Source organism: Coenobita brevimanus, chromosome 80 (assembly GCF_032717465.1).
Source record: "Coenobita brevimanus isolate Jiangsu-jjx chromosome 80, ASM3271746v2, whole genome shotgun sequence".
Taxonomy (NCBI): Eukaryota; Metazoa; Arthropoda; class Malacostraca; order Decapoda; family Coenobitidae; genus Coenobita; species Coenobita brevimanus.
In genome coordinates this window covers 45,998,938-46,012,496 of record NC_137033.1, presented here as the reverse complement: position 1 = coordinate 46,012,496, position 13,559 = coordinate 45,998,938, and positions in this window count along the sequence as shown.

Sequence of the window (13,559 nt, the reverse complement as noted above, 5' to 3'; positions counted from 1 at the left end):
CACCGACACGTCAGGTACTCGGACAGGAATTTTACAGACAGTCTGACTGGGTAAGTGGTGATTACCACTCACTATAGCCCTGACTTTCTTCCAGTCCATACCCTCCGCTTCGTGTGCATCCGGGGACTCCCTTGACGCTTCACTTGTCGGGGTCACAACTGGTTGGATGGCTCCTGATTGGATGCCAGTTCCAGTTCGTGTTGCTGAGGGATTAAGGCCTACAAACTCTTTCCCATTAAAGGAAATGGAATGTCTTTGAGGGTGTATTACTATATCATACTCCTCCATGGTTTCAAAGCCTAACAGCCCATCAGCTGGCAGAGGAAAATCCTCAACCACATAAAACGTAGCACGTAACACAGGAGATCGTTTATCTGCCCTCAATGTCAACAACACCTGGCTTACAATCTTCATTCTACTCCCTGTCACACCTGTCAACGTTACATCAGGTGGTGATAATGTCCAGTTTGTTAGAGGCATTTCACTTTTAAGTCTTTCCAACGCTTTACTAGAAATAATGTTTGTACATGCCCCTGTATCTACGATCAGGGACAGCTGGCCTTTCCCTATGATCCAAGGAATAGATAATAAGTCCACCTTAGTAATAGCTGCCACACACGCATCGGTGGATTGTACTATTTTAATTACTTTTGCGCGTTCCCCCGAACTAGCTGGGTTCCCTAGTTTCTTCCTCTTTTCAATGACAAAGGGGCAACAGTCCGTTTCATGAGGACAATGCCCATGTATGACACACCATCTTTTCACCTCTGGCTTAACAGCCTTGGTCCTTTGCTGTGGAGAACTAGTAGCTGCGTCTCTCCAGCCTGAAGTTTGCAAGGCTTTGCTAGCTTCTGCATAGCATATGCCTGCCTTCGCCAAAGCCTGACTTTCAGTACAGTTAGGATGCTGTTGTACTATATCAGTAGCCAGATTAGTGGGTATCATATTAGTCTGCCACAAAGGAGGAGGGTTAGTCTGACTTTGCACGCCCATATTGTTAGTCATGCCCCAGGTATTTGGATACGGGCCCTGGGTTTGCATGCCAATATTAGTATTCATGCCCCATTGATTAGGATTCTGGGTTTGCATGCCAATATTAGCATTCATGCCCCATTGATTAGGATTCTGGGTTTGCACGCCAATATTAGTATTCATGCCCCATTGATTAGGATTCTGAGTTTGCATGCCAATACCATCTGTGTTTATACCCCATGCATTTGAAGAAGGAACAGAAAATAAATTCTGTCCAAAACCTTGTGGTGTACTGAAAACATCTGACGTATACACAGGTATGTGAGTGGTTGTAACACTATAAGTAATGACTGGATTTTGTATATCCTGAGTGACCAAAGGTACTGTTGTAGTCTCAACTTTCACAGTCTCCTCACTAGGATTACCCTCATTAGCAAGACTAGTGGCCATTTTGGATCTAACTGATTGCTCTGGGACTGTTGAATAAGTATGACCAGAACGCAAATGCAAAACGTTCAAATCCTCATCCTGTCCTTCAGAAATATCCTCATCACCTTGATCCTCAATATGTCCTTCACTCATTTAATATGTCTGAGCACTTTTATTTGATGTATCAACCCACTCATAAAATTCTGAGTCTAGTGGGATTGCCTGATCTCTGTTTCCCCTAATTCTACGTCCCCACTTTTTCACTGTATCCATCCAACCTTGTCAGTAATATTCCCCTCCCAGTTACAGGAAGATAAACTGACATAAAAAAAGGATAGTTATGGTAAGTGACAGAACGGGACACATATAAAATACAGAAAGTATATTCATTTCAAGGGAATTCTGAGAAACCTTTATTTCCACTCATCAACTAACTAACGTGTGTTGATTCAAGTGTGTGTGTGTGTGTGTGTGTGGATTACTAATGCATGGACACTACCTAGATATGAAAGTCCAGGATGATGTTCCACATTCCACGTTCCACACTCCACCAGACTCCTCCAACCATACACGGCAGCCCGCTCGCTGTGGGAGTTAGCAGCACGCCAGGCAGTGACGCCACTCGACGCACCACACACGGCACCACATAGCCCGCGCCCACTCCCCTCGACTGGCCTCGGCCGTCCGCGCCTCTGGAGTTGCTAGAAGTCGCTAGTTGACCCACTCCTCACTGCACTGGCTTGAACTCCCCTTATCTCGCCTCTCGCACACGAGAGCGAGATTCTTGCCAGTTTGCGTTTGAAGATGGAGATATCTCGCACACCACAGGGCGAGATAACTGCCAGTTTGTGCTTAAGATAGGAATCTCGCACTGGCAGAATAATAGGAGGAATTAATATGCACCACTCCAGTTTATCTGCTCCACTTAACTCACTGGTAATTAGTCCCCTTACAACAGTAGAGTAAGATTTTCTGTTTCACCTTCAGGAACGAGCGATTGCAAGGGTTACTGGGTCACAGCATAAATCCCTTTAGCACTTGTCGTATCCCACCGCTGCCACCAATTTAATGTATCGGTACACGGCTAGCACTAAATATCGTGCCACCGCTAGCACCAATAAAATGTATCGTCGCACTGCTGGCCACCAATTTAAAGTAGCCGTTATGGAGTAGCAGTTGACTACATATTAAGTGTTCTGCTGTTTAGTATAACTAGAACACCGTGTTGGATCGACGACACTGTCTGTAGTACACGTCAGCTACTCGCCATCACTGCCCGACACTTCCCACCAAAGGTCCTCTGCCACGAGAAGGTGGAAGCTGGTCTGTTATTAAGTGGTAGCGTAAGGTGACAGAAATGAGCAGATTAAATCTCTCTTTATTGGGTACAGAATAATATAACTGCGACACGAGAGATATGTAAGAGCGATACCACCTCCCTTTAAAACTGTAAAACGGCTTCTGATGCTGTACACTCACCGAGCCGACTAGGGCGCGGTGCTGAGGTCAGCTAAAAAGTGAGGTGCCGAGCATTTACATATACTCTGGGCTTATGCAAAAAGTAGAGATAAATGACAACTCTACTAGCACATTATACACCTCTATAAAATGGCATTAAGTACATTCACATATGCCAACATAATAAATGGTTCCCCAGGACTTTACACTTACGCACTATTCAGATATCTTTTCACTTCTCCTAACCTTCATTTTATAATTGAAACAGGGTGGCACTTATGGTCTGCCATCCACCTTCTTCCTATACCACAGCTAACAGCGAAATGATATTTGGTTGTTCATCATTCACACTTCATTACACACTGTTAATTATGACTAAACAGCTTAAAAAATTATTATGTAAAATGTGTGATACTACAACTTCATATGGAAAAAGATGTTGACACCAGAACACTGCCACGCTCAGATATCTGTTTCGTATCAAGGTCTTCATAGCACCAGACATTTTCCTTTCCTGCACCACTCTACTTTACACTTTCTTTGCACATCTGTCTCTTTTTTGTGTCACTGCATCCAGGTACTTAAATTCTCTCATCAGTCCACGTCTCTGTCGATTCAGCAGATACCACATAGGAAGCCACACTCTCAAGAACCATCATTTTACTCTTATCTACATTGACTTTCTAGGCTTGACGCTCATAGACACAAACAAAACTTCTTACCAATCTGCATAGTTCCTGCTCATTATTAGCCAGCAGCACTACACCAATTGCAGTCATGAAATCTGAAATACTTCACCCTTTACCATTCGTTACTGTTGCCATCCCAGTCTTCAACACCAGAGTTCTAACTTCTCTCACAACTCCATCCATATAAATATTGAACAGCTGTGGGGTCATCACACTACCTTGCCTTACTCCAACACTGAAGTTAAACGGGGCACTGAAGCAACGGCCTGCCTTAATCCCAGCTTCACCACCATCATAAAATGTCATAACAGCATTCAGCAGCTTTGCCTGTACATGATATAATCGCATAACTATATATGTATAATATATATATATATATATATATATATATATATATATATATATATATATATATATATATATATATATATATATATATATATATATATATATATATATATATATATATATATATATGTGTGTGTGTGTGTGTGTGTGTGTGTAGCAGTCGTGGCTCAGTGGGTTAGAGCGCTCCACTCTGACCGAAGGGTCGGAGCATCGAATCCACCCAAAGGTCATTGGTAGACATCAGGAAGGACATCAGGAAGGACATCCGGTCATAAAATGCTACACGCTCCAAACCAAAGTCCTCTATCCAGGGGCAACGCCTTAGCCGTTATCGAAAAAAGGGGTACATGGCGTAATATATATATATATATATATATATATAATTTATATTTATATTTATATATACCTATACCTTATATAAATAAATATATATATATATATATATATATATATATATATTTATATATATATGTATATATATATATATGTCTATATATATTTGTATATATATATATATGTACATATATGTTTGTACATATATATATATGTACATATATATATATATATATATATGTACATATATATATATATATATATGTACATATATATATATGTACATATATATATATATATATATGTACATATATATATATGTACATATATATATATACATATATATATATATATATATATATATATATATATATATATATATATATATATTTATATATATATATATTTATATATATATATATATATATATATATATATATATTTATATATATATATATATTTATATATATATATATATATATATATATATATATATAGAGAGAGAGAGAGAGAGAGAGAGAGAGAGAGAGATATACATATATATATAGATAGATAGATAGATATAGATACATATATAGATAGATAGATAGATAGATAGATAGATAGATATAGATATACTTATATAGATAGATAGATAGATATGGATATAGATATATATATATATAGATATATATATATATATATATACTCTATCTCTCTATATATATCTATATATATATATATATATAGATATATATATATAGATATAGATATATATATATATATATATATATATATATATATATATATATATATATATATATATATATATATATATCTATATATATATGGAGCCTCTGTGGTACAAAGGTAAAGTGTGCGTTTTCGTACACTGAAGAACGAGGGTTCGTGCCCCGCCATGGTAATAAACTTTGGGAGCGTTCTTCTGGCCACGTAGTGCATTGGCGGACATCAGAGGTGATGTGGTTGAACCAGTGTCGCATACTTTAAAGCATGTTTGCATCCAGTCAGCTTGCGCGGGCCGATTACACTTGATGCACAGACTACACACACATCCAAAGCCACTCTCCAACACTACAGTGCACTTACAAGCACTTCTCACCCAACATACAATCTCTACCAGACAGCCTAAGCCACTTGGTAGAAGTACAGTTGGCCCAAGATGAAAGTGCAACCAAGTATCCTGGTGTGTGGTGATATCTAGCAGCTGCTCCGTAGTAAACACTCGTATTTTTTCAATGGATCACTCAGAATCTACAACCTTTGTAAGGATGCACGTGATTGGCTGAAGCGGTATAGGAACAAATGTATCGACCCTTGTTTATTATGAAATATTAACTGTGGCAAGAAGTAATGTATACAGATAATGTCTAAGTACTAAATATGCAAGAAGCAATTGCAGTTACAGTATGAATAACATTTAGGAATGAGTACCGGTTAACTTAAATGTTAGCATTCAGAATAGTGTTTCAGTGGTTAGTTTCGAATGATTTTGAGTTTTGAAGCAGCGGAACCTGTCCGAGGCACATTGTCTACTGTAGTTGGTGTCGGTATCTATCGAGATGCAAAATTTCCTTACGAAATGGGCAAATATGAGAGGTTAGGCAATTACACACTCTCTGGAATTCTGCAGTGTAATATATACATGATATAAGATTGGCCATTCCAGTTCAATGTCACTAGCAATGAAAATTTTGTAAATCATTTATGCAAGTGTTATGATCTTCCCTCAGTACGATGTCATTTATAAATAATTCACTGTGGTTACATAAAATTAAATTCAACTAAGAGAGAAAAATTGCCTCCTCAGCTAAAGAAACTACCTTAACTATTCCCCCTACTATCATGATTCGCAACCGGATACGTGATGCAGTTTAAGTACTTCATTGCAAATTGGTACTAACAGCAGCGAGTGTCCACACTACGAATCTGGCAGCCCGCTACTTGTAGAGCTCCACTGTGAGTAGTGGATCTCAACCTCGGGTAAATTACCCCCAGCGCAGTCACTGCAGTCATTCTCCATTTAAACACATTCTTCGTCATATATACGCTAGGTCCAGTGTCTACATAAAAGGATGTATTGTTTGTGTATATTATGGCCAACGATCCAAAAGTATTTAGAATGTAAAAAAACAGCTAAGGTAGGCTGCAATGTTCTAGTAAGTTACCAGGGATCAAACTCGCTACCCTAAACCCGCACCCATTCACCCTTCCTCCATTTCCCTGTGTCAGTGCACTTCGCCGCATCACCGTCCATTCGACAACAGATATGACCTAACTACCTCAAATATTGTGATGTTCTTGTAGAAACTATAATCACCATCATCATCATCATCATCATCATCCGGACCTCTTTTCCCACCCAAAGGCAGGGTGAGGAGTAGCGATGTCCAGACAGCCCAAACTTGCCCAGTCCAATGGGCCACGCTTCCAGTCACTCATCATTCAAGCCCCCGGCATCCTGGCTCTATCGAATACGCCAAAAACACTCAACACATTCTGTAGCTTCACATAAACGTATCTGATTGAGTCAAGAGATGTTTATAGTTTATAGTTTCTGCCACGTTTTTTAACATGGCAGAAACTATTAACATCTATCATATGTTTGAATTTCGATATGATTCTGTGTTCTTTGCTTTAATTTCATAGAAAGTCTATTATGAGGAGATTGCTCCAGTCGAATTGGAGGGGCCTAAAAACCATGCTCGACTTACCTCTTCACACCACACATTTAGTCCGTCAGGTGAACCCCCTATTTTTTGCCAACCGGTACCAAAAAGATGGCAAAGGCTCATTGGTTTCATTTGAAAGGTATATTATTCAGGAGCTCATTTTGCCCTGGTAGCAGTCTGGATTTCACAGCTTTCATATTTTTATCGCCTATTGAACAGACCACCTATTGGCGAATAAATCCCGCCAAATGCGGTAAAGCCTGTATGCGGTACATTCATATCAGAACTCCATGTCATGATTCTACATGGTATGTCAAGTGCCTTTTACTTTGTTCATGTAATGCCATTATAGCACCAAGTTTGGTCAAATCAAAAGATTTTGTACTGTTTGAGCCGCCAAATAAATTTTGAAAACCGACTTATCGTCGTATCTTAGCAACCGTATGTGATAATAACATAAATAAACTATCTTTCCATACATTTTAAGATACAAGGAATCAAATGCAGCCACTGTTGATCTTTCCCTAATATTTTGAACTTTGCAGCAAATCAACAGCAGCATATAATATGTTTAGAAAAAAAAAAAACAGCTAATTGCCAATAATTGCAAGTGTGCTTCACTTGCACTCTGCACATGCAGCAGGTGCAGGATTTGATTCAGTTGTACTTGTAGCTGATGATACAGATGTGTTTTTGTTGGCACTTGCATTCTGTGACGACATAGATACACACCTGTATCTTAAGTGTGGAACTTTGGCAAGGGTATCTTACATAGATGTACAGAAAGTGTACACTACACTAGAACCATTGGTATGCAAAGCTTTACTTGGGATGCATGCATACACTGGATGTGACAGCATGAGCTCCCTTGCAGGCCGAGGAAAGATAGCTTCTCTCAAGCTGCTAAAGCAGGACGCAGAGCTCCAGTCCACATTCGCAGATCTTGGAACTTTGTGGGATGTCTCAGACTCACTTCGTAACAACCTGGAGGCATTTACATGTCAAATGTATGCAACCAAAACGAGCGTTCGAAAAGTAAATGAACTGCGGTATCATCTTTTCAGCAGTAAGAAAGGCTGTGTTGAACCGCACCAGCTTCCACCATGTGCAGACGCCCTTCATAAACATGCATGTAGGGCCAACTACCAGGCCGGTGTTTGGCGAAGAAGTCTGGAAGCTTACCCAGAAGTACCATCACCTAGAGGTCAAGGTTGGAAAGTTGAAGCAAAAGATGGGAAAGAGGAATTGAAAATTGACTGGTTGGATGTCGCTCCTGCACCCGATTCTGTATTGGAACTCCTGGCCTGCAACTGTTCAAGGTCATGTCGCCTCCCACAGTGTACATGCATGGTTAATAACATGAAGTGCTCTGAACTATGTAAGTTGAGAAACTGTGACAACCAGCCACAGGATGATAAAGACGATGACCCACAAGTGATGGACGATGATGCTGAAATGGAAGAACTTGACTTTGAATTACTCTGAAAGTATTACAAATGACAAGAATTACTGAGAACATTATGTAGTCTGTTTGTACATTTTAATACTGTGTCTAGTGCAATGAAACAATATTCAATTAAAGATGGTGTTTAGTTCTAGTTCATTCATTTAACCTCCTAAATTGTAACAATCAAGATACCAACTCAGCTTATCATGAGATCTGACTAGAATAGTCAGTTTTTGGAATCTTATTTTGGTATATATGTGTCACCATGGTCACCTATACTATACAGTCATAATTATATGCTGAATAATAATTGCTACATGTGATCCCTCTGTCTGAATATGGATGTATTGAATATGAAAACAGTAATTTTAAATATCAATAACTTATCTGATTGCAAAGATATAGCAATGCGTAGATTATTGGCATTATAAAATGTTGGCTCAAAAAGTACAACATCTTTTGATTTGACCAAACTTTTTACTACAGTAGCATTAAATGGCTATAATTAAAACTTAAAAAAGTAAAAGGCACTTGACATACCATGTAGAATCATGACATGGAGTTCTGATATGAATGTACCGCATACAGGCTTTACCGCATTTGGCGGGATTTATTCGCCAATAGGTGGTCTGTTCAATAGGCGATAAAAATATGAAAGCTGTGAAATCCAGACTGCTACCAGGGCAAAATGAGTTCCTGAATAATATACCTTTCAAATGAAACCAATGAGCCTTTGCCATCTTTTTGGTACCGACAACCCCCTGTACCTGATGGACTAATTGCTCCCATGCATCCTTCCTCCCTTCTCATTTCATTATGGCGTGGAAAGGAGGGATACCTTTAACAATTATATTTCCTCATGCCTGTCATTGCACCTGTATGTATTGCTGCCGGACATCAGTGTTTTTTTTTTTTGGTCAACCATCGCTTGTATCTATGGAGCTCAGGATACAGAAACTATTTTATGAAAAGGAGGGTAGGAATAACTACGTCAGAAAACTGTAGCATGACGAAATAGAGACGATGGGAATTTTCGGCATTTAACCTTACGTTATACCGACAAATGTATGCTGCATACTGTTAATTATATAAGGCTAGCTAAACGGATATCATCAGATAGGAGTTCGTGCTTAGTAATACTGCGACCGAAAATATCTGAGAGCTATATCAAACACCAACACGTTCAACAAGATATATGAAGGTTGGCAATAAGTAATATACCTACATGTTCTTTAGGAACAGTGAAGGTTAATACTGTGTTTTCCTTTGATCAATGATACTCTAAGATATTAATTAAAGGGAAGTGTGTATCGGGGCTCTAACACGTTCTCGTAATTCACAGTGTAGCCATGTGCTCAAAAATCAAACCACTGCATTACATTTATTACTATTTATACACCTTCTGTTCATGCCTTTAATGCACAAGTTTTATATTTCCATCCCCTACATATTATCCGACTGTAAATAAATTCATTTAATGATTTCTTACTAACAAAGGAATGCTAAAGCGGTATGTGGTGTGGCAAGAGTAACAACAAAGAAGAAAGGTACGGCATAGTGGGATGGGGATGTAAAGAAAGCGGTGGAGGAAAAGAGGAAGAAGTGGTTAAAGTGGTTGCAGAACAGGGGTTCAGTTGAAATAAGAACTGAATATGTTGAGAGCAAGAAGCACGTAAATAGACTAGTGAAGAGGAAAAAGAAGGAGGTAAATGAGGATCTAGGAAGAAAAATGAATGCAAACTACTCTGAAAATAGAAAGTTATTCTGGAAAGAGGTGCAGAAATGTAGAAGTGAAAGCGGTAAGAAATGAGATGGTGTGAAGGATGCAGGTGGTAGATTATTAACCCATGGAGATGAAGTGAGGACCAGATGGAAAGAATATTTTGAAAGCCTGATGAATGGGGATAGAGAGAGCAGAGCAGCTGTAAACATGATTGGTTTTCGGGGTGTGCAGAGAAGGAATGCAGTGCCAGGAGACGTGACATTCGCACAGGTGAAGGGTGCTGTGAAGCGGCTGAAAAATGGGAAAGCAGCTGGGGTTGATGAGGTGTATGCAGAGATACTTAAATGTAGTGGAGAGAATGGAATGAAGTGCTTGCTGGAGATATGTTAGAAGTCATGGATGAGTGACACTGTGCCTGCAGAGTGGAAAAAGGCTGTGATTGTACCGCTGTACAAAAATAAAGGTGAACGAAGTGAGTGTAAGAATTATCGTGGCATAAGCTTACTGAGTGTGGTAGGGAAGGTATATGGAAGAATTATTATAGAGAAAGTAAGAGAGATATCAGAAGTCCTAGTGAGTGATGAACAGGGTGGCTTTAGGAGTGGCAGAGGATGTGTGGACCAAATATTTGCAGTGAGACAGATAGTAGAGAAGGCTTGTGAAAAGGACCATAAGGTGTTTATGGCATTCATGGATCTGGAAAAAGCATATGACAAAGTGGACAGAGAAGGATTGTGGAAAGTTTTGCGAATGTATGGTGTAGTGGGTAAGCTGTTAGGTGCCGTCAAGAGATTTTATGATGGTAGTGAAGCATGTGTAAGGGTTAATGGGCATCTAACTGAATGGTTCACAATCAGTGTGGGCGTGCGACAAGGTTGTATGATGTCCCCATGGTTGTTCAATGTATATATGGATGGGGTGATGAAAGAAGTGAAAACACTAGTAATGGAGAGAGGGATGGCATTGGTAATGAATGGTGATGGATGGAATATCTCAAATTTGTTGTACGCTGATGATGCAGTACTGCTTGCAAGTACCGGACAAGAACTTGGTAGGCTAGTGCAGAGTTTTGCTGATGTCTGTAAGCGTCGTTCCTTGAGAGTAAATGTAGAAAAGAGTAAAGTGATGGTTATTGAGAGAGAAGGTGACTCCCAGTGCAAATGTAACAATGAATGAAGAGAGATTGGAATTGGTGAGAGAGTTCAAATACCTGCGTACAGTGATAGAAAAGAGAGGAAAATGTGCAAAAGAAGTTGAGAGTGACACAAGGAAGAAAAGTAGCTGGTGCAATGAAGGCCTTGATAAGAAACAGAGGCTTGAGTGTTGCAGCTGCACGAGGCTTACATGAAGGAGTGTTAATGCCAACTTTACCATATGGATGTGAGACTATGATGTGGCATGAAAATGAAAAGTCAAGAGTAAAAGCAGTGGAAATGGGAGGGCTAAGGAATGTATGTGGAGTACAGAGGGTGGATAGGATACGAAATAATGTGATTCGTGAAAGATGCGGAGTGAGGAAGTCGGTGGACACCAGAACTGAAGAGAGTGTACTGAGATGGTATGGTCATGTGGAGAGAATGGATAACAATAGAGTGGTGAAGAAGGTATATCTGAGCGAATTCGAAGGAGGGAGGAGGCGAGGTAGGCCAAGGAGAAGGTGGAGAGATATGGTGGATGAATGTGTGAGGAAGAGAGGTTTGGAAATTGGTGAGGCTAGGGAAGTGACAGGAGATCGAGCTGGCTGGATGAATTTTGTGAGGAGATGTGCATGATCAGGGATTTTTGGCACCCCTTTTTAACGTGGCAGCGTCTGGATTGACTCTGTCGGATACGATATGTGAAGCTACAGAATGTGGTGAATGTTTTTGGCGTATCCGATAGAGCCAGGATTCCGGGGGCTTGAATGATGAGTGAATGGAAGCGTGGCCCATTGGACTGGGCAATTTTGGGCTGTCTGGATATTACTACTCCTCACCCTGCCCTTGGGTGGGAAAGGAGGTCCTGATGATGATGATGATGATGATGATGAACATTAGAAAGGAAACAGACATATCAACCTGCATGAGAGTTATTAAATGTGCACCATAAAAAGCATGACAAGGGAGTGTTGAAAGAAACAATATTACTGGACAGTTCAGTATTTTGTCCAACCAGCAGTCTTCACGATTACACTGTGGAGGCGGTCTGGGACGGAAGCCACGTGCTTGTGAATGAGAGTCGGTTTCCTTCTCAAGACTTGCCACTCTGATGTCATGTATTGCATGAGTTGCTCTGGAGTTCTTTCCTGCGCTGGCTACCATATATTCACAATGTTAGCTCACACTTCTTCTATGGGGTTCATGTCAGGGCTGTTGCTAGGCCAGGGTAGATCAGCGTGGCACTGATCCTTAAACCACCGTTTCACTACCCTAGCTGTGTGAATCAGGCTGTTATGCTGTATGATGATAATGGTCTCTGGATATGGTAGGGCGTAGGAACGGACAGAGGGCATCATCACTTACTCAAGTATCTCCAGATACTTATCTGAAGTGAACCTACCCTCTATCCGTGTGATCTCACCAACCCCATACAGGATAATCCATCCCCACACGTTGAAAGTCATAAGACCGCAGCGAACTATCTGGTAGATGTTCTCCTCATACCTAGAAGACATGTTATATAATGTATAAAGATATGTTTTGGTTTTTATTTCGTATTTCACACTTGTAAAATCAATCTCTCTCTCTCTCTCTCTCTCTAATTACTTCGTATTGTCTCTCCTCCAGCAGTGAGGTTTCCCATGAGATGTGGAGCTGAATGTTTTCTCATCAGAGAAAACTACTTTGCCCCAGTGGTCCAAGCCATCCTCCATGTAACGCTGGGCAAACTGGAGCCGAAATTCCCGATGATGTTCCGTTAACCTGGGTTTGATCGCTGGTGTTCGGTGGCTATAGCCCATTGCCTTCATCCTCTGCCGTATAGTCTCCGCAGACATATTCAGCTGCAACTGTTCTCTAGCTGCCATAGTCTCGCTGAGTGGATGGGTTTCAAAATACTCTTATACGCTGATCCTCCTGAGTCGTGGTTTTCCTCACCCGTCCTGGTTTAGGGTGATCTCTCAGGTTGCCTTCTGTCTCCCACCTCTTGAGCCAGCGATATACTGTACAGTGGTGCGGTGAATGCCAAGTTCCTCTGCTATATCGCACGTTGATAGGCCACTCTCATTCCCACTGACCTCCCTCGCAGGGCAAGTGTGTGACCTTGACGTTGTTCTTTATTTGCTGCCATGACGCGCTATGACGGTGTGGGTGAGATGTATGGATCCTTCATCACATCGATTTATGGTGTGAGGAAATGAATGAGACTTTATGGCAGCACGCTCTTATCATCTCATCTATTAATTCGACCTCCTCATCTATTCAAGCCCAACATATGATAATTTAATCAATTACTTTCTTTAATCACTGAACTATATTCAACGGTTCTGATGCATGGTAAAATACTTGCGT